Source organism: Balaenoptera physalus, assembly GCF_965194825.1.
Source record: "Balaenoptera physalus genome assembly, chromosome: 4".
Lineage (NCBI taxonomy): Eukaryota > Metazoa > Chordata > Mammalia > Artiodactyla > Balaenopteridae > Balaenoptera > Balaenoptera physalus.
In genome coordinates this window covers 140,959,683-140,986,394 of record NC_138891.1, presented here as the reverse complement: position 1 = coordinate 140,986,394, position 26,712 = coordinate 140,959,683, and the positions used below count along the sequence as shown (strand labels likewise).

General features: G+C 41.4%; 2 protein-coding genes across 4 annotated transcripts in view; both read right to left on the bottom strand.

Annotated features, from left to right (window-relative positions):
• Nucleotides 1–26,712, bottom strand: part of B3GALT5 (beta-1,3-galactosyltransferase 5) — a 165,637-nt gene that overhangs the window by 77,648 nt on the left and 61,277 nt on the right. The window lies entirely within an intron of this gene.
• SH3BGR (SH3 domain binding glutamate rich protein) overlaps nucleotides 25,481–26,712 on the bottom strand; it is a 54,737-nt gene continuing 53,505 nt past the window's right edge. For all 3 annotated transcript variants that reach the window (XR_014262705.1, XM_082458889.1, XM_082458888.1), the window contains one exon: nucleotides 25,481–25,913. The gene's annotated coding sequence lies outside the window, so the exon portion shown is untranslated. The remainder of the gene's footprint in view (nucleotides 25,914–26,712) is intronic.

Here is a 26,712-nt window from a genome sequence, read left to right as displayed (position 1 = left end):
AAACTGGCACATAATTACAGAAACTAAGACAAAAATAATAAAAATTATTTCCTTTTAATGTTGGCAAAAATTTAAAGGTCAGGTATGGGAAACAAGCATTCTTATACAGCATGGTCTGGAGTGTAAGTACAATATCTGGGGAGGAATTTGGCAATATATATTTAAAATGTACAAACTAACACAGTTTAAATTCTTAAAATACTCTTTAAGAATTTAGCTTATGCAAAGAAGACATACAGATGACCAATGGGTACATGGAAAGATGCTCAACATCACTAATTATCAGAGAAATGCAAATCAAAATTACAATCAGGTACCACCTCACACCGGTCAGAATGGCCATCATTAAAAAGTCTATAAATAACAAATGCTGGAGAGGGTGTGGAGATAAGGGAACCCTCCTACACTGTTGGTGGGAATGTAAGTTTGTGCAGCCACTATGGAAAGCAGTATGGAGGTTCCTTAAAAAACTAAAAATAGAGTTGCCATATGATCCAGCAATCTCAATCCTAGGCATATATCCAGACAAAACTATAATTCCAAAAGATACATGCACCCCAATGTTCATTGCAGCACTATTTACAATAGCCAAGACATGGACGTAACCTAAATGTCCATCGAGAGAGGAATGGATAAAGAAAATGTGGTACATATATACAGTGGAATATCAGCCATCAAAAAGAATGAAGTAACGCCTTTTGCAGCAACATGGATGGACCTAGAGATTGTCATACTGAGTGAAGTAAGTCAGACAGAGCAAGACAAATATCATATGATATCACTTATATGTGGAATCTTAAAAAAAATGGTACAAATGAACTTATTTACAAAACAGAAATAGAGTCACAGATGTAGAAAACAAACATATGGTTACCAGGGGAGAAGGTGGGGGGGGCAGGGATAAACTGGGAGATTGGGATCAACATACACACACTACTATATACAAAATAGATAACTAATAAGGACCTAATATACAGCACAGGGAACTCTACTCAATACTTTATAATGACCTATATGGGAAAAGAATCTTAAAAATAGTGGATATATGTATATGTATAACTGATTCATTTTGCTGTACACCTGAAACTAACACAACATTGTAAACCAACTATACGCCAATAAAAATTTTTAAATAATATAAAATAGATAAACAACAAGGTCCTACTGTATAGCACAGGGAACTATATTCAATATCCCCTAATAAACCATAATGGAAAAGAATATGAAAAAGAATATGTATATGTGTGTGTATATATATATATATATATATATATATATATATATATAAAACTGAATCACTGTGCTGTACACCAGAAACTAACATAACATTGTAAATCAACTAGATGTCAATTACATTTTTTTTAATTTAAAAATTAAAAAAAAGAATTTAGCCCATGGATAGTTGCATAAATATATAAACTGACTGCTCAAAAATGTTTGTAATAGCACTATTTGTTAGAGCAAATAAGTAGAAGCTACTCCCAAATTCTACAGTGTATGTCTGGTTAAGTCAGTGTAGTAATACTATATGGTTTTTCAAAAAAATAAGAAAAATTTATATATGCTGATATGGAAAGATTGCCAGAATATTTTAAGTAGAAAGAAAAAAAGTCAGAAAAGAATGTAAATCCCATAATATACTATATTTACTATACTATACATAGTCTTCTTAACCATTGTACAACTTGGTTTTTCACTTATAGAAAATATATATTTGAATTCCAGAAGAATATACAAAAACCATATTAATAGTTTTTATTCATTATGAATAAATTACTAATATTAGCAATTATTAAATGGTTACTTCTAAAGACTGGGAAAAGGATCAGCAAGACAAAGGGAATTTTGACTTTCTCTTCTGTTTGAACTTCTTTTTTCTTTTACCACGAACATGTATTCTATTTATAATTTTTTTAAACTGACGCTAATGTTGAAGGGGATTCCCATGGTGGAGGGCTCGCCTTGTAAGTCAAGGGCACTTGGTGCAAACTTCTAGGCTTTGTTCCTGTAAGTCCTTGTTTATTGATATCCCAACATATTTTATACCCACACTTTGGGGCCTTTACCCCTTCAAGAAAGTTCTTGACTTTCCTTGGGTTGTTACTCTACATGTGTAGAGTTAACTTGGTCTTCTGGAGTGTGATAGGGTTTGCCCCGCCCTGTAGCTTCTATTGCTGCCTTACTGAGAGTGACAGAGACAGAGACAGAGACAGAGACAGGGACAGAGAGAACTACACCTCTCTATTCCCAGCCAGCTTTGCAGAGGTGTTGGGTCCTGCCACAGAGATCTCTGAAGGCTCTAGGAGCCAACAGCCTTTGACAAGCTGGTTACTTTTCCCAATCATGTTGCCCAGGGAGACTCCATCAATTTTGCACCCCAAGGTGGTGGGGCAGGCAGAACGCTTGTGTCTACAGCCCAGAGTCCCACAAGTCCCTGCCCACCATGCCAGCCCCACAGGGAACTCACCTAATTTGGAGCTACAGGGGGAGGTTGCAGGGAAGCCCTTGCATTAAGGCAGTTAGAAGTCCCTACACCTAATAGGAAGCCCTTATGCCTAATTTGAGCTGAGGGCTTTGGAGGCACCATGAGTTGTGCTGGACATTTGGAGTATATTTTCATAGGATCAACACATCACCCCTGTGGGTTAGGTTCTAGTATTCTTCACAGCTCTCCTGATGAACCAAGGCTTCTCGAGGTCACACAGCCACAAAACAGCAGAGCTGGGAGGCCTGCCCTTTCCCCCCACAGAGCCATAGACTCATGACCTCGCACACGGGCTCCTGGCAGATCCCATTCTTAGGACCTTATGAATTGAGGAACCAAAACCCAAGCCATCTACTGCAAGACACAGTCTGACTTCCAGCTGTTTTCATGCTTGAATTTAAGATCCACAGGATACTCTGCTGTCAGGGATTTGTACCCACAATTCAAGCCTCCAGGGATGCAAATGGGCTGGACCCTCGTCTATGATTCCTTGTCCTTAGAATTCCCCTTAGTGCCCCCTTTTCCTTGCTCTAGACCCCAGGCCAGCAGTTGTCCAAGGAACACAGTGCATTTCTAACTCTTGCCTGTTGGAAAAAGAACTTCCTTCCCGTTACCAGGCCAGGATGTTGTATAAGGAGCAGAATGGTTTTCCAATCCCATAGTGAATCCTATGGTGAGCTGTGAAGTCCAGACATTGAAGCTAACATCTTGAATAACTTCCAATCCAAGCCAAGAGATCGGCTAACTTTTACTGCACCCTTCCACCACCACATTCTCTACTGCATAATAGTTTCCAAAGAAATGCACACATGATCTGATGAATGTACCCATAATTGATCCATTAAGCATGCACTGATTTTATAAAGCAGTGCTGAACCCTTACTGTCACAGAACTAAGCACATCACATTGGTTATCTCATTTAATGCTCACAATATTCTGAAGGGTAGTGTTATTTTTATCCCCACTTTAGAACTCAAGAATCCAAAACATATAAAGAGCTCATACAACTCAACAACAAAAAACCAAACAACCCAATTTAAAAAATGGCCAAAGATCTGAATAGACATTTTTCCAAAGGAGACATACAGATGGCCAACAGGCACTTGAAAAGATGCTCAACATCACTGATTATTGGGGAAATGCAAATCAAAATCACAGTGAGGTATCACCTCACACCAGTCAGAATGGCTGTCATAAAAAAGACAACAAATAAGTGTCGGCAAGCATGTGGAGAAAAGGGAACCCTGCACCGTTGGTGGGAATGTAAATTGGTGCAGCCACTGTGGAAGCCATTATGGAGATCCCTCAAAAAATTAAGAATTGAACAAAAGCACGAATTTGAAAAGATGTATGCACCTCCACGTTCACTGCAGCATTATTTACAATAGCCACGGTATGGAAACAACCTAAGGGTCCATTGATGGATGAATGGATAAAGAGGATGTGGGGTATACACACACACACACACACACACACACACACACACACACACACACACACGCACTGGAAAACTATTCAGCCATAAAAAGGAATGAAATCTTGCTATTTGTGACAATGAAGGTGGACCTCGGGGGTATTATGTTATGTGAGATAAGTCAGACGGAGAAAGACAGATACCATATGATTTTACTCATAATTTTTTTTACTCTAAAAAAAAATGAACAAACAAAACAAAACAGAAACAAACTCATAGATACACAGAACAGTTTGGTAGTTACCAGAGGGGAAGGGGGTTGCAGGTGGGCGAAATGGGTGAAGGGTGTCAGTTGTATGGTGACAGACGACAGCTGGACTTATTGTGCTTATCACTGTGTCGTGTACACAGATGTCAAATTGTAATGTTGTATACCTGAAAGATAATAATGTTATACACCAAGTTTGCCTCAATTTTTTAAAAAAAGAAATTGCCTAAAAAGAGGTTAAGTAATTAATCCAAAATCTTACACATGGAAGATTAAAAAAACAAGAGCAAACCACAAAGCCTAGGATTTACCGTCGTAACTTCCAACATAGCTGTTGTCATTGATCAAAATGAACTGGAATTCAGACACGTTTTCACTGTCACTAAAACTTCCAAACTTAGCAATCCTCTTTCTTTAAAATTCAAAATTAAACCTTTTTTCAGGCTCAATACTTCCCATCCCAAACATTTTATTAACTTGGGATCTATTTTTGTCTTGAATTTGTAACACACTGATTATCTGTTAGTTGACAATAAACTCCCTAAACAATGGGACTAAAGTAGACAACTTTGGGAATCACACATCATGAAAAAGGTGCTACTTTGTTTTTAATTTTTACCGGAGTATAGTTGATTTACAATGCTGTGTTAGTTTCAGGTGTACAGCAAAGTGAAAAAGGTGCTACTTTTAATCCTACTTCATTTCTGAGTGGGGAACTAGTGGCAAAACCAACTAAAGCAGCACCTAATGGAAGCATAATATTCTAATAGTGGGGGTTATTTTAAAGCAAACTCTGAGAGACAATGGCTTTTACAGTCCCTTCTAGACATTTTAGACAGCTTTGGCTACTGTGCAATTTGTACATAAAGTGAGAAATAGTTAAAGAACACATTCAGACTCTGTGGACCATCAAATGCGTTTATGTGGTAACATGTCGAATGAAGCAAAGATAACCTTTTAGGAGAGGAGCCCGAATCACATGGGCACATTCATCGGGTTTGCTGGCATTTTTTCATTCATCTTTTCATAAAATAATTAACGGTGCAACAATTAAGACGGGTCCTCGGGCTGAAGGCTTGTCATGGCCACTGTCACAGCCTGTGGCTTTCCTGGGTCCACCCGAACACAGAAAAGACTTTGTTGCAGGAATTAGCCTCCCAGCCTGAGCCCCTTGAGCTCTGAGAGCCATTTCATGTGGCAATGCTGTTGCCACAGTTACCAGGCCCTCCTAGGGTGCTTTCCAGATTACAGATATTGCTTGAAAACAAACTGGCTTCTTGGTCTCCGTTCACACAGTTCCCACTGTTTTATTCTTGGATGAAAAACCATCGTGACCCTCTGACATCAAAGAAAAATCCATCTCGGTTCCAGTACTCAAGAGCCTGTGAGCATCATGTGGTTTTATCAACCATGGTGCACGCCACTTGGCTGGACAAATGGAATTTATGCCTTTATGTAAACGTCCTTCCGTTATGTCTATTTCACATCTTGGTGGGGTTTCCTGCCAGGGAATCCTGTGATGAGTTACTTCAATAAGCAAAAGAAAAAAAAAGAAAAACACTCCTCTTCAAACATGTATTACTGATATAATAAAGTAAGAATTGCAGTGACCAGCTAAAAACCATCGTTTATGGCTTGCAGGCATAAGTTCTTTCCCAGTGGTCAGAATTACTTAAGGTGAAGCACGGATGGACCACACTGGGCCCTAGAGGAAAGCAAAGATCTCGGGGACGTTGTCTGCATCACTTCAGCAGCCGCAGCTCCAGGAGGGCTCTCTCAGAGAGAACCTGCCGGAAGCTGGCCGCACACACCAGCCAAGGTGAGGGCGGCACATGCCCATATGGGCACCAGGTCCCAACTGTCATTATGAAGTTAAGTCAACCCAATCTACGCTAGTATAAAACAATACCAGGGGCGTTATTACTGACCTTGGAATTTTTTTTAATTAATTTATTTTACTTATCTATTTTTGGCTGCGTTGGGTCTTCGTTGCTGTGAGCGGGCTTTCTCTAGTTGCGGTGAGCGGGGGCTATTCTTCGTTGTGGTGTGCGGATTTCTCATCACGGTGGCTTCTCTTGTTGTGGAGCACGGGCTTCAGTAGTTGTGGCTCGTGGGCTTCAGTCGTTGTGGCTCGTGGGCTTCAGTAGTTGTGGCTCTCAGGCTCTAGAGCACAGGGTCAGTAGTTGTGGCTCACGGGCCCAGTTGCTCCGCGGCATGTGGGATCTTCCCAGACCAGGGCTCGAACCCTTGTTCCCTGCATTGGCAGGTGGATTCTTAACCACTGCGTCATCAGGGAAGCCCCTGACCTTGGAATTTTACAAAACGTACAAGGCCTGAGCACCACTGAACCATGCCAAGAGGGAAGGCTGTGTGCTTTTTTTGGCTCAATTAAGATTTACAGATAAGTGGATATCAAGGCACTGTGCTTAATGATAGTTTAAGAGCACCAGCTATGAAATCAGGGAAATCTGGGGTCAAATCCCAGCCCCTGGCTAGCCCTGAGAACTTAGGTGAGCCACGTAATGTTTCTAAGTGTCAATTTCCTCGTGGCAAAATGGGAATGATGACACCAGTTGCATGAGAAAATGTATTGAGACACTGTAGGTGAAATGCTTGATACAACACTCAAGACACAACATAGTAAACATTTGATAAGTGGTGGCTATAATAATAATAATGAGAAGAAAGAAGGCCGGGAGGAGGAGGAGGGGGAGGAGGGAGAGGGGGCAATGGAAGGAGGAGCCCTGAGCAGGAGGAAGAAGAGAGAAAGAGGAAGAAGATTCAGAAAACAAGTATTTACAATGCTTACAATGTTTACAGTATCTGTCATGTATAAACAGGGATGGAGATGGTGAGTCATGGCCTTGAGGTACGGAGTAATCTGGGTTCGAATCCTGACTCTGACGTGTATATATTCATGACTCTGGAAACATCTCTATTTGTTTCACCTTCCCTTCAGACCATACAGATTCACTTTTCTGCTTATAGTTTAACTAAATGAAAGAATCCACCCAACCACCCCCGACTTTAACAAGAACATTATTTAGAAGATAAAACAAGGACCCAGCTTTAAGAAACTCTCAGTTTTACCCACTTTCTCTGCAGAACAGTCATTCTGTCCCAATGTCCATTCTCCAGAGCATAGCTAAGGAGGAAACCTCAGAGACTGGGTTGTGACTCAGAATTCGTTGGGGCCACTTAACCATCGTCCTCATAAAATTGGCCCCTCCAAGTGCCACCAAGCAACAAGGAGCAGTAAAATCAAGTATTAGCTGGACTTCAAGGAGCAGGAACTATATGAGGTCATCTGCTGCCTTTTGCAACATTTGTTGGCTTCAGAACCGGGCCTTGGAGGCAGAGAGTAAAGATTACCAAAGAAACAAGGCTTAGGGAAACAATGCTGTGCTGATTTTCATCTTTCGCTGAGACATTTCCCCAGCATATTTCAAGCTAAGAAGCAGAGTTATTTCCCTGATTCCAAGAGCAGGGTAGCTGTGCCATTTTAGGAATTTGGAGTGGCAGATCCAATTTTGTGTGTGTGTGTGTGCATGCAAAGTGTGTGCATGCATGCGTGTGTGTGTATGACCTAAGCATTTGAAATACAATTAGCAGTTAGAAATTGTTAGACATCAACTCTCAGTTTTCACACACAACAAACACTTTGATAAAAATACAAGCTGGCCAGGATAATAAAGTATGGTATACATTCTCAACTTCCAACAGAACGACTTGAACAAGTCTAAAGTTATATAGAGTAATAATGTCTGGGTGTTGGCCAAAGTTTTAGTGAAGAGCTCATAACAGTTCAATTATTTTACAGTGTGCCTGGAACTGATAACATATAAGCCCCTGTGAACATTACAACCACTTTAGGACACAGGTCCCTGGCACCTTCCAGGATCTGTCCAGCATCATCATAGACTTAAGGTTCTCATAGACTTGGCTTGTTCCATCTGGCTGTTATAATTGCTTTTCAGACCCAACTCTGCAATGCTTGGCCACCCCAACTGTTGGAAAACCCTTTATAGATGACCTCCATGCACATTCCAGTATATACTTGACCCTCAAACCCTTCTGTATTCTCAAAACAAGACACCTCAGGATTATCTTGGTTTCCAAGATCTAAGATCTAGTGCTATTTACCCTTCAGGTGTATTAACCATGACATTTTCTGTGTCCTGATGCTTTGGCATCTGGGATCTTGCTGACCCTTGAAAGATTGCCCCTCCCAGGGCTAGCTAATTCCTAGAGATAGTCAACAACTCACGAGCTCTCCAAATGCAAACCAACCTGTCTAGAACCCACTCTCTGACCACTTCTCACATTCTGGGCTACTATCCCCCTGTCCTAATCAGGGCCAGGTACCAGACAAGTAGGCAGTCCCTAGGCCCCAGAGTCCACTGGAATTATTCAAACTAGCCCATCCTAAGCCTGCTTGCCTGCCTAGGCTGTTCCTTTCCACAAGAACCACAATCAAGCCTTTTGCCCATATTTTTCCCACTCCCTTTGCTTTCTGACCCACTCTGGTGCTTCCCCGTGTGGCCCCCCCATGGCACAGAGCACCCCCTCCTTTGGGAACTGTGAGTAACAAACTATCATTTCAATGGCAATCATTTCCTGATCAGTTGGCCTTAATGAACCTCAAGTTTTCTATTAATACACTATAAGATTTCCTGGGGGGAAGAGAGAGTAAAAGATTGAATGTTAGTTGCTGGGCCCACACAGTTGTAGGCAAATTGACCCCAGAAAGGAGCCTTTAGTTACTCACTGAGAGAAGAGAGTCTTACATCTTATAAAGTCATAAGTCTATACTGAGGTTTTCAACCCAAACCTAGTTTCACTAAGTCATTTTCTTACGGTAACCTAACACGAAAGTGTCTCCATGTCTGCTCTCTTTTCCTCATCTGAGCAACAATCTTTTCATCATCTTTTGGAAAGGACATCTGTGCCAGCTTCAATGTAGAGACAGTGGACCTTTGAACAACACAGGTTTGAACTGCATGGGTCCACTGATACATGGATTTTTTTCAGTAGTAAATACTACAGTACTACACAATCCAGGGTGGTTGAATCTGTAGATATGGAACCCCAGATACAGAGGACGGCTGTAAGTTATAGTCAGATTTTCAACTGTATGAAGGGTCATCGCCCCTAAACCCCACAGTTGATATTGTTCAAGGATCAACTATATAGTCACATTTATTCAATCAATTAGACAACACATATTTATTGAGCACCTACTGTATGCACTATTCTAGGCTCCTGGGATACAACAGTGAACAATACAGACAAAAATCTCTAATCACATGGAGTTTATAACTCAGTGAGGTAAGACAGACAGTACACAAAATAAATGGTATAGTAAGTTGAGATTAGCAGGAAAATAAATCAAGAAAGGGAGATAATGAGTATCAGAAGGACAGGGAGTTCACTTTTTTTTTTTAATAACAGCTTTATTGTGATACAGTTCACCCTTTAAAACTGCCTAGTTCTGTGGTTTCTAGTGTATTCACAGAGTTGTGCACCCAAACCCACAATCTACTTTCAGGACATTTTCATACCCAGTCTCCCCACCAAAAAAAAAAATACCCATTAGCAGCCCCTCACCTTTACCCCCTCTCCCCAGACCCTGGCAATCACAGATCTCCTTCCTGTCTCTGGATTTGCCTGTTCTGGACATTTCATATAAATGGAGTCCTACAATATGTGGCCTTCTGTGTCTGGCTTCTTTCAATCACATAATGTCTTTAAGGCTTGTCTGTGTTGGAGCCTGTGTGGGCCCTCCATTCCTTGCTGTGGATGAATAATAAATAGTCCACAGTATGGAGAGACCACCATCTATTTATCTATTCATCAGTTGATTGAACATCTGGGCTATTTCTACTTTGTGGTTATTGTGAGTAATGCTGCTCTGAACATTTGTGTACAAGCTCTTACATGGATATATGTTTTCCTGTCTCTTGGGGATAGACCTATGAGTGGAATTGCTGGGTCATATGGTAACCCTATGTTTAATTTTGAGAGAGAGAGTTCCATTTTAAATGAAGTGGTCAGGGGAAGCCTTATGGATAAGATGACATTGATCAGACATCTGAAGGTGGTGACCTAAGTGAGTCATACATGGAGACGGAGGGAGGACATGCCAGGCAGAGAACAGAAAGACAGAAGGCAAGAGCACATGCGGTGTGTCTGAGCAACAGCCAGGTACACTTGTGTGGCTGAGATAGAACAAGAAGGAGACCACACTTTGACCTACAGGGACAACCACCGAGTTAGAAATATCACATTTGAGTACAATTTGTTAATATGTTTTTGAGCAAATGGGGCCACATAGCCCAGCCTCATGAACTGAATTTCTTGCCTCAATATATTCACAAGTTTCCTTAATTGACTGATTCCCATTTCATCCAGTGTCATCCATGATTCTGTGTTCTCCTGACACGTTTCGTCAAGGAATATGCATAATGTAAGAGCACACTGGTTATAAAACAAAGACTCAGTTACAGAGGTGTCTCTGGGTTCGGGGGTGGCATGGACGGGTACACCGCTGCCCCAGCCGGGTAAAGAAAGTGAACTGGAAAGCCCATCACCAACTTCTGGTAGTGCCCACCATTCCCAGCCCTGGCAAAGCAAACCAAGTGAAAGTTCAGGAACAGCTGCATGATCACAGACCCCAGCAGGCTGCAACGGTGGTCACTACAGTTCCTGGATCACCTCTTCTTCTGTGCTGGTCAAACAGGAGAACTAAAGAGTGACCTGATGGGCTTAATCACTCACTCCTCCTGGAAGTCTTGATTTCTGTGGCTGTCACCCAGTTTCCCAGGACAGCCTTGGGTTATGATTTAATAGGGTGATCAGAGTTCTAAACAAATGGAGTATGTGAACGGCTAGGGGAGGCTCACTGGACACAGAAGAGATGGGGGCAGAGGAGCTGTGGTCAGGTGATGCTGCACTGAGGAAATGATGTCTTGGCTAAGATCTGAACAAAAAGGTTTTTCTAGGTATGAGCCAAAGCACCCTAGGAGAAAGAATACCATGGACAATGGCTCAGTAGGACCCTTTAAAAAAGCAATTAACTATGGCTCAAGTGTGATGGGGAAGGCAGAGAGAAGACCAGCCCTGGAAAGCACAGCCTCATTGTAGAGCGTTTTTAGACACACAGAAGAGTCTGGGCTTCATGCTAAAAGCAACAGGCAGGAAACGGAGGATTTCAAGGAGGGAAGTGACATGATAAGGTTTGATGTGGCTGATGGTTATGGATTGAACATGAGCAAGACCAGAGGAAAGGCACTTAGATAAAATTCACAGTTCTCTCCATGACTTTGGACCAACTGAGTGTGCCACTTTGGGATGTCATAATATGCAGATTTGAGTCCCACCTCTGCCACCAATTTTACTTACTATGAAGAGCATAAATACTCACTGACACAACAAATACACCCCAGTGAGCCAAATCTGACAAGATCAGACCAGTCCAAATTCAGCCACGTGAATGCTGTAATTATTTTGAAAAAGACCCATATTAAGAGGGTTGGTTTGCCTACCTATCCTTTCTGAGTCCTTCTTTTTAACTTAAAAATTATTTCAATTGAGTGAAAGCAACTATAACAGATATGTGTATATACGCATGTTATATGTACACAGAAACATACAATCATTGTAGGTTTTCTCTCCACTAAACTAACATGTCATCAAGATAATCTTTTGCTTTGAAAACTTCCCAATGGGGGATGGGTTTTCTTCTATGAATGAAACAGGGGTTTGAGCCAAATTTAAGTAGATCTTAAAGGACAGCTACCCTTAGCTGACCTCGAGATTATACTGGTAAAAGGAAAGAGGACTCTGGGACCTCCATTGTATTACTGTTTTTCATAAAACAAATAAAACCTTATTTGCAATTGCATCTTTGAAAATAATCTCCCATCATCATCACTTACCAAAAAAAATCTTTCCTTTTCTTAGGTATATTTCTAGTTTCTTCCTTTGCCTTCCCCCAAGACACATCCAATGAACTTTTAACCAAGAATAGGTGTTCACAAAGGAAGCACTCTTATATGAAAATGGTCATAATCTTTTATAACTTTATCTACCATCTGTAGCCCTTTCTCCTTGGGTCTGTGTGTGGATGAAGGAAGAACCAGTGGTTTAATGCTCTGCCATCATGAGGACTGTGCATTTGATCTGGAAGCTCCCTGCTCTTCATTTCTTGCTCAATGCTTCCATCTCTTTGGTGTTATACTTTTCTACACATACACACACACACACACACACACACACACCCCCCCCACAAATCCTATCTTTCCATCTTATTTCTTGACACTTTTAGAACGAAAGCTGCTATATAGCTTTTACCCTTAAAGCTGTGCCTGTCACATAAGATGGTCAACAGGCACATGAAAAGATGCTCAACGTCACTAATTATTAGAGAAATGCAAAGCAAAACTACAATGAGGTACCACCTCACACTGGTCAGAATGGCCAACATCAAAAAGTCTACAAATAACAAATGCTGGAGAGGGTGTGGAGTAAAGGGAACCCTCTTGCACTGTTGGTATGTCAATTGAATGTAAATTGCTCCAGCCACTATGGAGAACAGTACAGAGGTTCCTTAAAACACTAAAAATAGAGTTACCATATGATCCAGCAATCCCACTCCTGGGCATATATCCAGAAGAGATGAAAACTCTAATTCGAAAAAATACATACATCCCTATGTTCATAGCAGCACTATTCACAATAGCCAAGACATGGAAACAACCTAAATGTCCATAAACAGATGAATGGATAAAGAAGAAGTGGTACATCCATATAGTGGAATACTACTCAGCCATAAAAAAGAATCAAATAATGCCATTTGCAGCAACATGGATGGACCTAGAGATTACCATACTAAGTGAAGTAAGTCAGAAAGAGAAAGACAAATACCATACAATATCACTCACTCATTCCACATATTTAGATATGTGGAATCTAAAATATGACACAAATGAATTTACGTACAAAACAGAAAAAGCCACACGGACATAGAGAACAGACTTGTGGCTGCCAAGGGGAGGGGAGGTGGGGGAGGGATGGACTGGAGTTTGGGATTAGCAGATGCCAACTATTATACATAGAATGGATAAACAACAAGGTAGATCACAATGAACTACATTTAATATCCTGTGATAAACCATAATGGAAAAGAATACCAAAAAATGTGTATATATATATATATATATATATATGTGTGTGTGTGTGTGTGTGTGTGTATAACTGAGTCACTTTGCTGTACAGCAGAAATTAACACAACATTGTAAATCAACTATACTTCAATAAAATAAAGATTTTTTTAAAAAGCTGTGCCTGTCATTTCAATTCAGAAATACGGTCTTACCAAGGGAAGGAATGGCTGGGAAGAATAGGAATCCCGATAGTTGTCATTAATGATTTAAAATCAAAGATTCAAACCCCAAGGAATTTGCAGGGTTTCTGCCCAGGAAGCCATACTTCTTTGCCTTCAGTTGATTTTAGATGCAAGGCCCACAGTGATTGCCTGCTTCCTTCCAAATCTATAGGCAAAAAGAGTAAAGACCAAAATGCAAAACTCAAGCATTATGTTTGTCTTTCATTTTTAAAGCCTGTTTTCTCTTTACTTTCTACTATTTTGAATCAATTAATCCTTAGCAAAAGAGTCTCTGACCAAAACATGAAGACAGAAAAGCATGGAGCCAAAAATCAACTTCAACAAAGTTGGTCTGAAGGCATAGAATAAGCTCTTTTGGAATTCACAACTACAGCTCATATGTCTGAAAGGAGCACTCACTGAGTGAATCCACAAGAATTCCATGGAAATACAGTGGCCAACACTTTGGGAGCACCTGGTGTGAGGTCTTTGCACCCATTAACCCATTTCTCCCTAACAACAACTGTGAGGTAGATATTACCGTAACCATTTTACAGATGAGAAAACTGAGGCATAGAGAAGTTGTGTGACTCGCCATAACTCACCAAAGATCACACATGCTAAGAAGTAGCAGAACCAAGAATCAAAAGTGAAGCTGTCTGTATGGTACTGGCACAAAAACAGAAATATAGATCAATGGAACAGGATAGAAAGCCCAGAGATAAACCCACACACATATGGTCACCTTATCTTTGATAAAGGAGGCAAGAATATACAGTGGAGAAGAGACAGCCTCTTCAATAAGTGGTGCTGGGAAAACTGGACAGGTACATGTAAAAGTATGAAATTAGAACACTCCCTAACACCATACACAAAAATAAACTCCAAATGGATTAAAGACCTAAATGTAAGGCCAGACACTATCAAACTCTTAGAGGAAAACATAGGCAGAACACTCTATGACATAAATCACAGCAAGATCCTTTTTGACCCAGCTCCTAGAGAAATGGAAATAAAAGCAAAAATAAACAAATGGGACCTAATGAAACTTACAAGCTTTTGCACGGCAAAGGAAACCATAAACAAGACCAAAAGACAACCCTCAAAATGGGAGAAAATATTTGCAAATGAAGCAACTGACAAAGGATTAATCTCCAAGATTTACAAGCAGCTCATGCAGCTCAATAACAAAAAAACAAACAACCCAATCCAAAAACGGGCAGAAGACCTAAACAGACATTTCTCCAAAGAAGATATACAGATTGCCAACAAACACATGAAAGAATGCTCAACATCATTAATCATTAGAGAAATGCAAATCAAAACTACAATGAGATATCATCTCACACCAGTCAGAATGGCCATCATCAAAAAATCTAGAAACAACAAATGCTGGAGAGGGTGTGGAGAAAAGGCAACACTCTTGAACTGTTGGTGGGAATGTGAATTGATACAGTCACTATGGAGAACAGTATGGAGGTTCCTTAAAAAACTAAAAATAGAGCTACCATACGACCCACCAATCCCACTACTGGGCATATACCCTGAGAAAACCATAATTCATAAAGAGTCATGTACCACAGTGTTCATTGCAGCTCTATTTACAATAGCCAGGACATGGAAGCAACCTAAGTGTCCATCATCGGATGAATGGATAAAGAAGATGTGGCACATATATACAATGGAATATTACTCAGCCATAAAAAGAAACGGAATTGAGATATTTGTAGTGAGGTGGATGGACCTAGAGTCCGTCATACAGAGTGAAGTAAGTCAGAAAGAGAAAAACAAATACCGTATGCTAACACATATATATGGAATCTAAGAAAAAAAAAAAAAGGTCACAAAGAACCTAGTGGCAAGACGGGAATAAAGACACAGACCTACTAGAGGATGGACTTGAGGATGTGGGGAGGGGGAAGGGTAAGCTGTGACAAAGTGAGAGAGTGGCATGGACATATTTACACTACCAAATGTAAAATAGATAGCTAGTGGGAAGCAGCCGCATAGCACAGGGAGATCAGCTCGGTGGTTTGTGACCACCTAGAGCGGTGGGATAGGGAGGGTGGGAGGCAGGGAGATGCAAGAAGGAAGAGATATGGGAACATATGTATATGTATAACTGATTCACTTTGTTATAAAGCAGAAACTAACACACCATTGTAAAGCAATTATACTCCAATAAACATGTTAAAAAAAGTGAAGCTGTCTGACCCCAAAATCAGTGCTTGTACTGCTGTGTTATAATGTCTGCTTGTGCTTTGGCACAGCCAGAAAAACTTGGAAATAGACTTTAACCAATTGTTTATGCCTAAAGCACATGCATGCATCATGAAGGGATAAAACAACAGGTTGCTGTTTTTTTTAATAATGAAATGTGGGGTAAAAATATGATTGACCCAATGCCTGTACATTTCTGTTTTGAAAATGACTTTTAGCCAGGAGTTATATTCTAACTTCTTAACAATTTCATGTCATGGGGCCAACCGGTGGGAATGGACAGTGGCCAGGACTTTGGAACAGGGTCCTGGGGGCCCCCTGTGGAGACGGGTGCTAACCCTTTAGTTGCTGGATTGGGGGGCAGTGGAGAGGAGGGTGTCCCAGGGGAGGAGCCAGAGCAGTATGCTATTTACCTACGGCTGCAGAAGTGTTTCACCATTTTGTTCATCAATAGGAGCAAACCAGTGCATCCCAGCAAGGTCAGCCCCACTTCCAGCCCACCTGTCCTTATCCTGGCCCTGTGTGCCACACTGAACTCTGGTAGCAACTGCCCTCCTATATTTCACACCCACTTGAAGGAGATGGATGGATATAAAATCTTGAACCCTGGATCCCACAAAGATCTCTTTTTTCCTCCAAAAGATTCCCATGGCTCAAGAAAAAGCCTCCAGAATACAGAATAGCCAATGAACATGGAAGTGTTATTTATTGTGAATCAACACGTGAAGAGCCAGATAATTAAATTCACAAGATGGCAATAGAGAATTCGTTTAATAGCCAAACATGGATAACATGGACAATGCAGGCAAAACTGTTAAACCCAACTGATGATTCTCTTATTTTTAACTGTATATCATTTACAACAGTAAATGATACAGCATCCCAGGGTTATGGGCTAACCCTTAGAGGCCATCGCAGCAGGATCTGACTTGTGTCTGTGGCCAGAGAGGCTCTACTGATCCCACAGAGGCTCTCTGGAGAATTTAAGGATTTTCCCACAAATTAAACTGCCTTAGCTGTTTGAGGAGGGACCAAAAATAGTAGGAACAAATAAACCTGCCCTTTGGAGTCAAAGAGGGTTTGAATCCTAGTTCTACAACTTCCTAGCTGTGTGCTCCAGGGCTGACCACTTAACTTTTCTGAGCCTCCATTTCCCCAGCTGGAAATAAAATTCCGTAAAAATAACACTTAGGTCTTACAGTCATTGGAAGGATTAAGTAAGGCAATCAATGAAAAATCCTTTAAAGAGTATCTGACACCTAGCAAATATTCATTAGGTGTTAGTTCTCTTTTCTGACCAAGAAATTTACATAACGCTTGGGCTCAAGACGCTGTGCTCTGGGTCACAAAAGTGAATGACAGATGCATTCTATAATGCATCTACAACCGAAACCTACAATTGAAACTCCCTTACTTGGTATTTCCTCAAGAGAAATAAAAAACATTTGTGTACAAAAAAGACTTGTCTGTAAATGTTCATGGCAGCTTTCTTCAAAATAGCCAGAAACTGGAAATGACTCAAATGTCCATCAACAGATGTATAAATAAACAAACTCTGGTAATCCCATACTCAGCAGTAGAAGGGTACAAACTGAAATGAGAGGCAAGGGGGCAGGGCACAACCATCAGAAGAATGGCATAGGGACTTCCCTGGTGGTGCAGTGGTTAAGAATCTGGCTGCCAATGCAGGGGACACAGGTTCAATCCCTGGTCTGGGAAGATCCCACATGCTATAGAGCAGCTAAGCCCGTGCGCCACAACTACTGAGCCTGTGCTCTAGAGCCCACGAGCCACAACTACTGAGCCCAAGTGCCACAACTACTGAAGCCCATGCACCTAGAGCCCGTGCTCTGTGGCAAGAGAAACCACCACAATGAGAAGCCCGTGCACTGCAACGAAGAGTAGCCCCCAGTTGCCGCAACTAGAGAAAGCCCGTGCGCAGCAATGTAGACCCAACACAGCCAAAAACAAAAAACAAAAAATATGACATAGCCATAGGACATGACAAAAACTGGTTAGAACCAACTAGGTCCAAGATGGCAGAAGAGTTGACTTCCAGTGGACATTGAGCCTCATACACTCATTGTAATACATTAAAATAAGCTAAATGACACACCCACCAGCAGCATGACAGTTCTGAGGCTGACCATCATAGATCAAAAAGTGGGCAGTGGCCCAATTCCTGGAAATCTCTGCCCCTCCCCCAAAATAGCTGGAATAATCTTCCCGCTCATTAGCCTATGAAATTACCCAGCCCATAAAAACTAACCACCCCATATTTCAGGGCCTCTCGCCTTCTGAGAGGCCCACACTCTGTCTGTGGATGGTGTTTCTCTCTAAATAAATCCACTTCTTACCTATCACATTGTCTCTCACTGAATTCTTTCTACAACAAGACATCAATAACCTGAGCTTCATTAAGTCCTGAGACCAGGTGTGTGATCTTAATTAAAAGACAGTGGGACTTCCCTGGTGGCGCAGTGGTTAAGAATCCACCTGCCAATGCAGGGCACATAGGTTCAATCCCTGGTCTGGGAAGATCCCACATGCCACGGAGCAACTAAGCCCGTGCACCACAACTACTGAACCTGCGCTCTAGAGCCGACGAGCCACAACTACTGAGTCCGTGTGCCACAACTACTGAAGCCCATGTGCCTAGAGCCCGTGCTCCAAAACAAAGAGTAGCCCCCACTTGCCGCAACTAGAGAAAGCACACGTGCAGCAACAAAGACCTAGTGCAGCCAATAATTAATTAATTAATTAAAATAAAAAAAGAAAAAACCATGGGTTCAAGTCCCAGTCTGGGTTGCACGGTTTCTAAACTACTGATTCAAGCACCAACATGGATGAATCTCCGAAACATTTTGAGGAGGGAAAGAAACCAGACAAAAAAGAGTGAAGAGTTGTTTTACTCATTGATATGAAGCTCTAGAAAGGGAAATCTATAGTGCCAGAGAGCAGTGTCGTGGTTGCCTGGGGATGGGCTGGAAGGGAGGGATTAGCCGCGAAGGAGCACAAGGGAATTCGACCAGGTGATAGAAAGGTTCTGTATCTTGACAGGGTGTTAGTTACATGGATATGCACATTTGTCAGAACTCATCAAACTCCGCCCTTAAAATGGGTGCTGTGGTATAATATGAAATATTTCTGGTCTTTGTCTCCAATTCCTGGCACAGGGCTCCTAAAACCCTTGGAATTTCCTTAGTGATAAAAGTGGATCCAAAAGAGCCCCTTTGAATCATGAGGTGACTCATTGAGGAGTTGGGGGGGGGGGTCTAGATGGCTTCAAGATGGGAGCTGATGGACAAGAAAACCAACCACGTGATTAGAAGGTTAGAATGCTCATTGCTCCCCACCCTACCTCCCAGGAAGCGAGAGGAGATGGAGATTGAATTCAGTCACCAGTGGCAATGGTTTAATCAACTGTGCCTACATAAGGAAACCTTAATTTTTCTATTTTATTTATTTATTTTTTATTTTATTGGAGTATAGTTGATTTACAATGTTGTGTTAGTTTCATGTGTACAGCAAAGTGATTCCATTGTACATATACGTATATTCATTCTTTTTCAGATTCTTTTCTCATATAGGTTGTCACAGAATATTGAGCAGGGTTCCCTGTGCTGTACAGTAGGTCCTTGTTGGTTCTCTATCTTATATATAGTAGTGTGTGTATGTTAAGAAAAAACAACAACTCAGATAAGTTTCGGGAAGCTTCCTGATTGCTGAACACGGTGATGTACTTGGAAATGGTGCTGCCCTACTCCTTAGGGACAGAGGTTCCAGTACTCAGGACCCTTCTGGACCTAGCCCCATATACCATTTACCGAATAAAGTTTGTGTGCCCAACACACAGTGAGGCCAAATAAACTGAAACATTGGAGTTTGGAGCAGAAAAAGGTTTACTGCAGGGCCAAGCAAGGAGAACGGGTGCTCAAAAAAACCCTGAACCCCCCGATGGTTTGGGGGAAAAAGTTTTTCTAGGCAAAATTTGGGGTGAGGGGTGCAGGGTGTGTGGCTGTTTTCTGATTGGCTAGTGAGGTAACAGGGCGGGGCTCCAAGAATCTTACCCTCGGCCTGAAGTTACCATCCTCCACCCGGCTGGGAGCTCTGGTTCTACAGAAGAACTCAAAGATATTGTTATTTATATTGTATCCCTTGAGGAGGAGCCAGGACCCTGCCCCAAGGCTGCACTATTGCTCCTTGACTGCTCCTCCCTTGTCTCCCCATCCTCTCCCTTCCCTGATTAGCAACTGTTTGAATCTAACCCTTTGGAACTCAGGGAAGGTCAAGGAGGCTGAATGAAACCTATTTCCTACAAACAAGAAACAGGGGACACAGAAGGCTTTTGTGACCAGGAGCCCCACAGGGTCCTGCTGGGTTTCATACCTGTGCATCTGGCTGTTCCTTTGTATCTTACATAATAGATTATAATTATACGTATAGTGGTTCCCTGAGTTTTATGAGTTATTCTAGCAAATCGTCAAACCTGGGGGTGGGATGGGGAGGAGGAGCCTCTGGATTTGTAGTCCACCGGACAGAAATGCAGAAAGCCTGAGGACCCCATTTTCCGCTGGTGTCTGAAGTCAGGGCAGTCTTATGGGGCTGAGCTAACCCCAGGAGGTAGTGTCGGAATTGATTTGGAAGATATCCAGTTAGTGTTAGAAAATTGGAAAATTGGCTAGTGTTGGAAAAACAGCACAGGTGTATATTATTGTGTAAATTAACCTCAATGGAGTTGACCTAAAAAGAAAAATCTACAACCAAGCAAAGGGTTTTCAAACTGTACTCTGAATGAGTCCCCTTGGGGGTCAAGGTCCTTGTAATTACATTCAGAGCAGCTCTCTTTCCACCTGATTTTTATGTGGAGATCCATTTAAACAAAGCGTTCCATGGCTTAAAGATATATATATATTTGAAAACCACGGGTTCCTTTGTAAAAGTCCACAAGGAGTGATCAACTTTATTGTCCCATACAGGTGCGGGAGAAAGAATTGGGTGTTTCCCAGGATCTAAATGCCTCCTGGCCAGCATTTCTTAAACCCAGCTTCACATCTGAGGAGCTTCTAAAAATACTTTGGTGCCTGACCCCACCAAGAATCTTCATAGTGAGTCAAAAATGCCATCACTGTACTAGAAACATTTCAGGAATTCAAGCCAGGTGGATAACCATCAACAGATGTGTTCAGAAACCACGCAAAACTCCCATTCTCCTACCTAGATATTTTACAGATAATCTCCACATACCATGGAAATCCTCCTGTAACCACTCTGAAACACCATCAGGTACATTTTTAGTGGATTTGACCTACCAGTATTTCAAGGTTTAAATCTCTCTGAATGTAGTTAAAGGCTGGAGAAAGTTATCTATAGAGATATCTATCTAAGGAGTAGTCCTTAGAGAAAAATAAAGCCAGGTTGCATTTCTCTGCTTTATTTTTGCAGACTCTGAGTAGAAATTAGTTTATGAGTATGATGTTTTCTAGTAGGAGCTTTACTTTCCTCCCTAGATAACTTTTGCTTCATTCCAGGGGTAGACCAAGAAAACAAATATTTTTTATAACAGACCACAGAGAAAAGTGACCTGCTACAAAACAAGCAAACTAAAATTCATGTCCTGGGACTAAGGTATACTTTACCTCATTAAGTCATTCTAGGAGCCTGAAGGAACCATCCCCTCAGCTACAACTACCGTGAGGGTTTGGCTGCTATGGGCGCATCACTGGACGGTGGTTGACGGGTAAGCCCCAGAGGACTTCTGGGCACGCCTTCAGCATCAGTGAATGGAGTGTACCCAAGGACAACCAGACTGGAAAAGACAGATGACAATTTTTAGTTTTTCTCTCTGCAACCTAAGACTTGGGGTCTAAAGCCACCAATCAATTTCTAGAGTATTGTCAGCTGTCGGTGGTTCAAATCCCTCTAAAACTGGGGCTGGCATTGGTGGCCACAGTGAGCAGCCCAAGAACTTGAGAACGAGGGGAATGGAATTACCCTCTAATGTTTTTTTCTGTTTGTTTTGGGTGGTTTTTTGTTTGTTGGTTGGTTTTGGCCGCTCGGATTGCGGAATCTTAGTTCCCCGACCAGGGATCGAACCCGGCCCCGGCAGTGAAAGCACCGAGTCCTAACTACTGGACCACCAGGGGATTCCCATTTTATCTTATTTTATTTTTTTTTTTGATGGTTTAGCTAAGAAACCAGCACACAGTGGATCACAGCCAACAAGTACGAGTCACCTTGCTCCGGGGCCTGGCACTGAGTCTAAAGACAGAACACGTGGACCAGAGGAGGCCAGGGAAGGAGGAGCTCTGCGGGCAAGGCCCCACTGCCCACCGCGCGGCCAGGGGCATGGCAGTGGTCAAGGGCAGAGAGGAAAGTGTTTGTTGGGAGGCTGGTCCTGGCCTTGGATCAGAACACACATAGACCTCCTTCCCAGCGTGGCCGTTCTCAGGCTGTGTAACCTCACACAAGGACTGGACGTCCCCGTGCCTCAGTTTCCTCATCCATGAAATGGGTACCGTGTCCACCTCACCAGGTTACTGCAGGGATCACGTGGAGCCCTTGATACAGAGCCCGACTCACAGCGGGCACCCCATAAATGTCAGCAAGTAAAAATACTATGAAACACAATATCCAGCAGCCTAATTTTAATCCTAAACGGTGAGTTTGCTTCCCGTGAGTCGGTGAGGAAAGGCGTCACCCTCCTGAGGTGACAAGATGCGTCTGCTGGACTTGACCGTGTTCCCCCCGCGTTCTTCCCTGACCCCCGCACCCTCCACGCTACTCACACCCACCTGGCGGAGCCCTTTCCCAATTTGAATCTTCCACCCCTGAGAGCATTACTACATCTGTAACAATCTCCAGATGTCTGGTTCTGGAAGACCTGTCCGACCGACTGATGTGTCTTAGAGATTTCACAACTCATTTTTTTCTACTTACGAGAAAGTCCTTCCAAAACAAATAGTCAAAAAGCCGAGTATCTCAGGCACCCGTGAAAAGAAGGCTTTTGCAAGGATCATGAGTCTACTTCCAAACATTTGGAAATATGTTGTATTAGGATTAAAAGGCTTAAAACAGGAGAAGACAATCAGCCATTTGGCCAATCGGGGTTCTGTTTACAGTTCAGTGAGGAGCTAGAGCCATTTACAGGCTAAAGGACAATCCTGTATCTTGATCAAAATTGTCAGTAGGCAATCAGTTGTTGACCGACTTTAGACTCCTTCTATGTAACACAAGGGTGTGAAATTCAAACAATCAATGACTGGTTTTAATGGCTTTTAAGAATGCACAACATTTTGCTCAAAATTAATTGTCTTGGATAAAAGCATTATAAACAATATACTGATTAATTGGCCAATGGGTTTGGAGGGGTTTTGTTTGTTTTTCTTCTGTCTGGTGGACAAATACTTTATGCCCACCTTCTTTTGTGTGTGTGTGTGTGTTTGCTTTAACCCAATAACTTTATTCCTTGGCATGTATTATAAGAAAATACTCCATTATCAAATGCTTTACATACAGAGACGTTTGTCATAAAATTATTTGTAAGTGTAATGATGTATGCCCACCTTCTGATCTCAACAGTACACTGACCCGCACGCGTAGCCAGCGGGGCTCCAGGACAGCGATGCTGTATCAAGGAGCTTGTCTTTTATCACCACCTAGTGGTCCTTCTCTATTATTACAACTCACTAGGGTCGTCTTACCCTCACCACCCTTGCACAGGTTTGACACTTAACATTGTTTTTTAAAGAAAACTTTTCTAAATATTCCTCAAGGAACTTTGTAGGCAAAACATTCCACTCCCTTTCTACACCTTTCACATTTAATCTAGAAAAGTCGATGACAACGATAAACCCTCCTTATTGCGTACCTTGGATCCTTGTACCAAAGTAAGATTACAATCCAAAGAAATGCAAGGAAACCCCAAAGGGGAAAAGTGGAGAAGGAAGTATTTACTGTTCAGTGGTTTAAAAATGCACTCAAATTTTTGTGTACTTGCTTTTCAAATTAAAGAATAAAAAAGAAACAGTTACTTTGAATGTTCAGGCCCTCTGTAGACTAATCAACTCTTTGAAACTCTATTAGCTTCAGATCACCATAGAATTGCTCCATGTCTCTGGTCTTTTCTCTTTTTTTGCAGACGGATTTTGCTTATTCACTTGGGTTTTTCTTTTGAGTTATTCTTTTTTGCATATCTATAATGCTGTTTAGTTTCTAGAAACTTCCTATATTGATAAAGCATGTGGATTTTTTAAACTATATTTTGATATCCACAGCCCATATTTGTCACTGTGCCACTGGACCCACTAGCCACTGGAGGTTATAGGTGAAGCCAAATCTGGAAGAGAACTGATACTAGTTACATGGTATTATTGACCTCAGTGATTTTTGCATTTTAATAATATTTAATAGAAAATGAAATGTGAGTGACCAAATAATATTTACTAGAATATCAATTTCCTAACTACAGAAAGACAACATAAGAAAAAATTAATTCAATTTAAATAAGTGGTCTACTCTGCTTATTATTAGCACAAATATTTATCTTCATTTAAAAATATGAGAAATAGGAGGGAAATTGGCACCTAGCTAAATAAATCTATCTCCATCCTACTCTACCACAAGAGCTAAAAGTCAGCCCAAGCAACAGAAAAAACTTAAAGCCTATTTGGGTGTGGAGGTGCTATAAAATTGTGATGCTTTTTAGACAGGATATAATTTAGTGCAACGAAGTACAAAATAGGAACTAATTTTTAATTATATGAATTTCCATCCCACTGCAGTCTCTCACCTTATTTTTAACTAGGGAGAAATGTCTTCAAAGTAGTCTACTTCAACAATTTGGAATAAAATCGTCTTCATTCTCTTCAAAATGCCTCTTTCTGTTACTAGGGTAACAAGAAAAGAGCTGTTTGCCAGAGTTCCTGTGAGCCACACGACTTCTGCCACCAGAGACTACATTCCCCAAAGACACCAACAGGCTTAGCTGCAAAATCAATAGGCAGATTCAGAAGGAGGAAAAGATTATGGCCACTCCAAGCTGATGGCCATCATTGTCCTTAATTAGGAAAACAGCACGGGGAAGGGCCCTTCTGAGAGTACAGAAGCAACGTCGGCTGCAAGAAAAATACACGGAGCGGCACATACGCAGATAGGGGAGAGATGTCAGCAACGTCTTACCATAAAGAAAAACATAGCTATCAGACACTGAGATGGGGCAGGTGAGCAGAGAATCGCTTCAGACCTACCTGGTGAACAAGTCATGGGGCCGGACCAGCTCTTGCTGAACAGACACTCAGCGTCAAGAGGCAAAATTACAGTCACGGGCTTTGCACGTAGCAGCCACGACTGCAAATCAACCAACGCAAGAGAAGCAGAAGCAGCCACTCCTCCAGCGTAGAAACGAGCAAAGGGCACTGGGGTGGCTAATTTATTTGTCTGCATCATGACCCCCACACATGTGGACGGTAGTGACATTTAAACAAGGCTTCGGAGACAATGTATGCAGCCGTGTGAATAATATAAAATACGACATAACAAGACATAACATTTGAAATCATGGACCAAATAATCAGTGCAACAAAAAGGATCCATCCCAATGGAGACAGAAAAGTTCTGCTGAGCATTCAGACTCTGCAAGAGACAGATTGAGTTCAGGTTGTAAACAGAGAGACTAGAAATGAAGAAATCTCCTCCTTGGGACAAGATATTTGCTATTCATCTTTATTAGTATGATTGTTCTCTATGAATCTCTTCATTTTCAAAGCTAATTCTGAGAAAAGTAGCATAAGGCACATACAAAGAAATACTTTCGTCATATCACAAAGAGAAGTTCTATATTTTGAATTTTTTTTCAGGGTATTAGAAGGTCTATTCATGCAGAGCAAAAAAAAAAAAAAAAAAATTAAGCAAAGGCCACAAATGTCAGGCCCATGAAGTAGGCATGTGTTGTCTTCACATTTGATTTCATGTTGTATGATTAAGCAGGTATATGCATGGAGATCTAACCGTGTCGGATCATACAATTCCTCGGTGAACCCTGGATGTACTGACAGACGTGTGCTAGCTTCGGGCCAAAGCATCTTGTTGAATTTGGCTTGTGGGAAGAGAGTTGAAATGGTGCTTCGTGGCTTGGGTTTCCTAAAAGAAAGGGGAAATGTTATGGAGAAGACTGTTAAAGAGAGACAGAGAATGTTTATCAAAAACTGAACTCTTCAACATACAATCAAGGGAAGTATTGCTTTTTATTCTAGAAACCACTACTCATCAAGTGCAAAGAAAGGAAATTAAATTTTTCTCATGGAAAACCAAATGATGTTTATATCCTTTCTCTGTGCTAAACTATCAAACATAGAAGGAAGTTGAAATCTTCCACAGACGTAGAGAACAAACTTATGGTTACCAAGGAGGGAAGGGGGGGCTGGGACTAATTGGGAGACTGGAATTGACATATATACGCTACTATGTATAAAATAGATAACTAATGAGAACCTACGGTATAGCACAGGGAACCCTACTCAATGATCTGTGGTGACCTACATGGGAAGGAAATCCAAAAAAGAGGGGATATATGTATACGTATAGCTGATTCACTTTGCTGTACAGCAGAAACTAACACAACATTGTAAAGCAACTATACTCCAATAAAAATTGATAAAAAATTTAAAATTTTTTAAATGCAGAAGGAATTGAGAATGATTAAAAGGGAAGTGTTAAGTAAATACTAAGCAGATATTATCGTAAAAGGGACGTAGACATTGTCTCCTAATACTGGTAGGAATGTCTGTGGGCCGTTTCTCTTATAATTTTGAAATTAAATAGTCATAAAATACCATTGCTTAAGGCAAGAAAATGTAAGAATGTAAAAATAAAGACATAACAGCCTTTGGAAATAAATTGGATTTATTGGATTTCAACATTAAAAAAAAAGAAGGAAGTT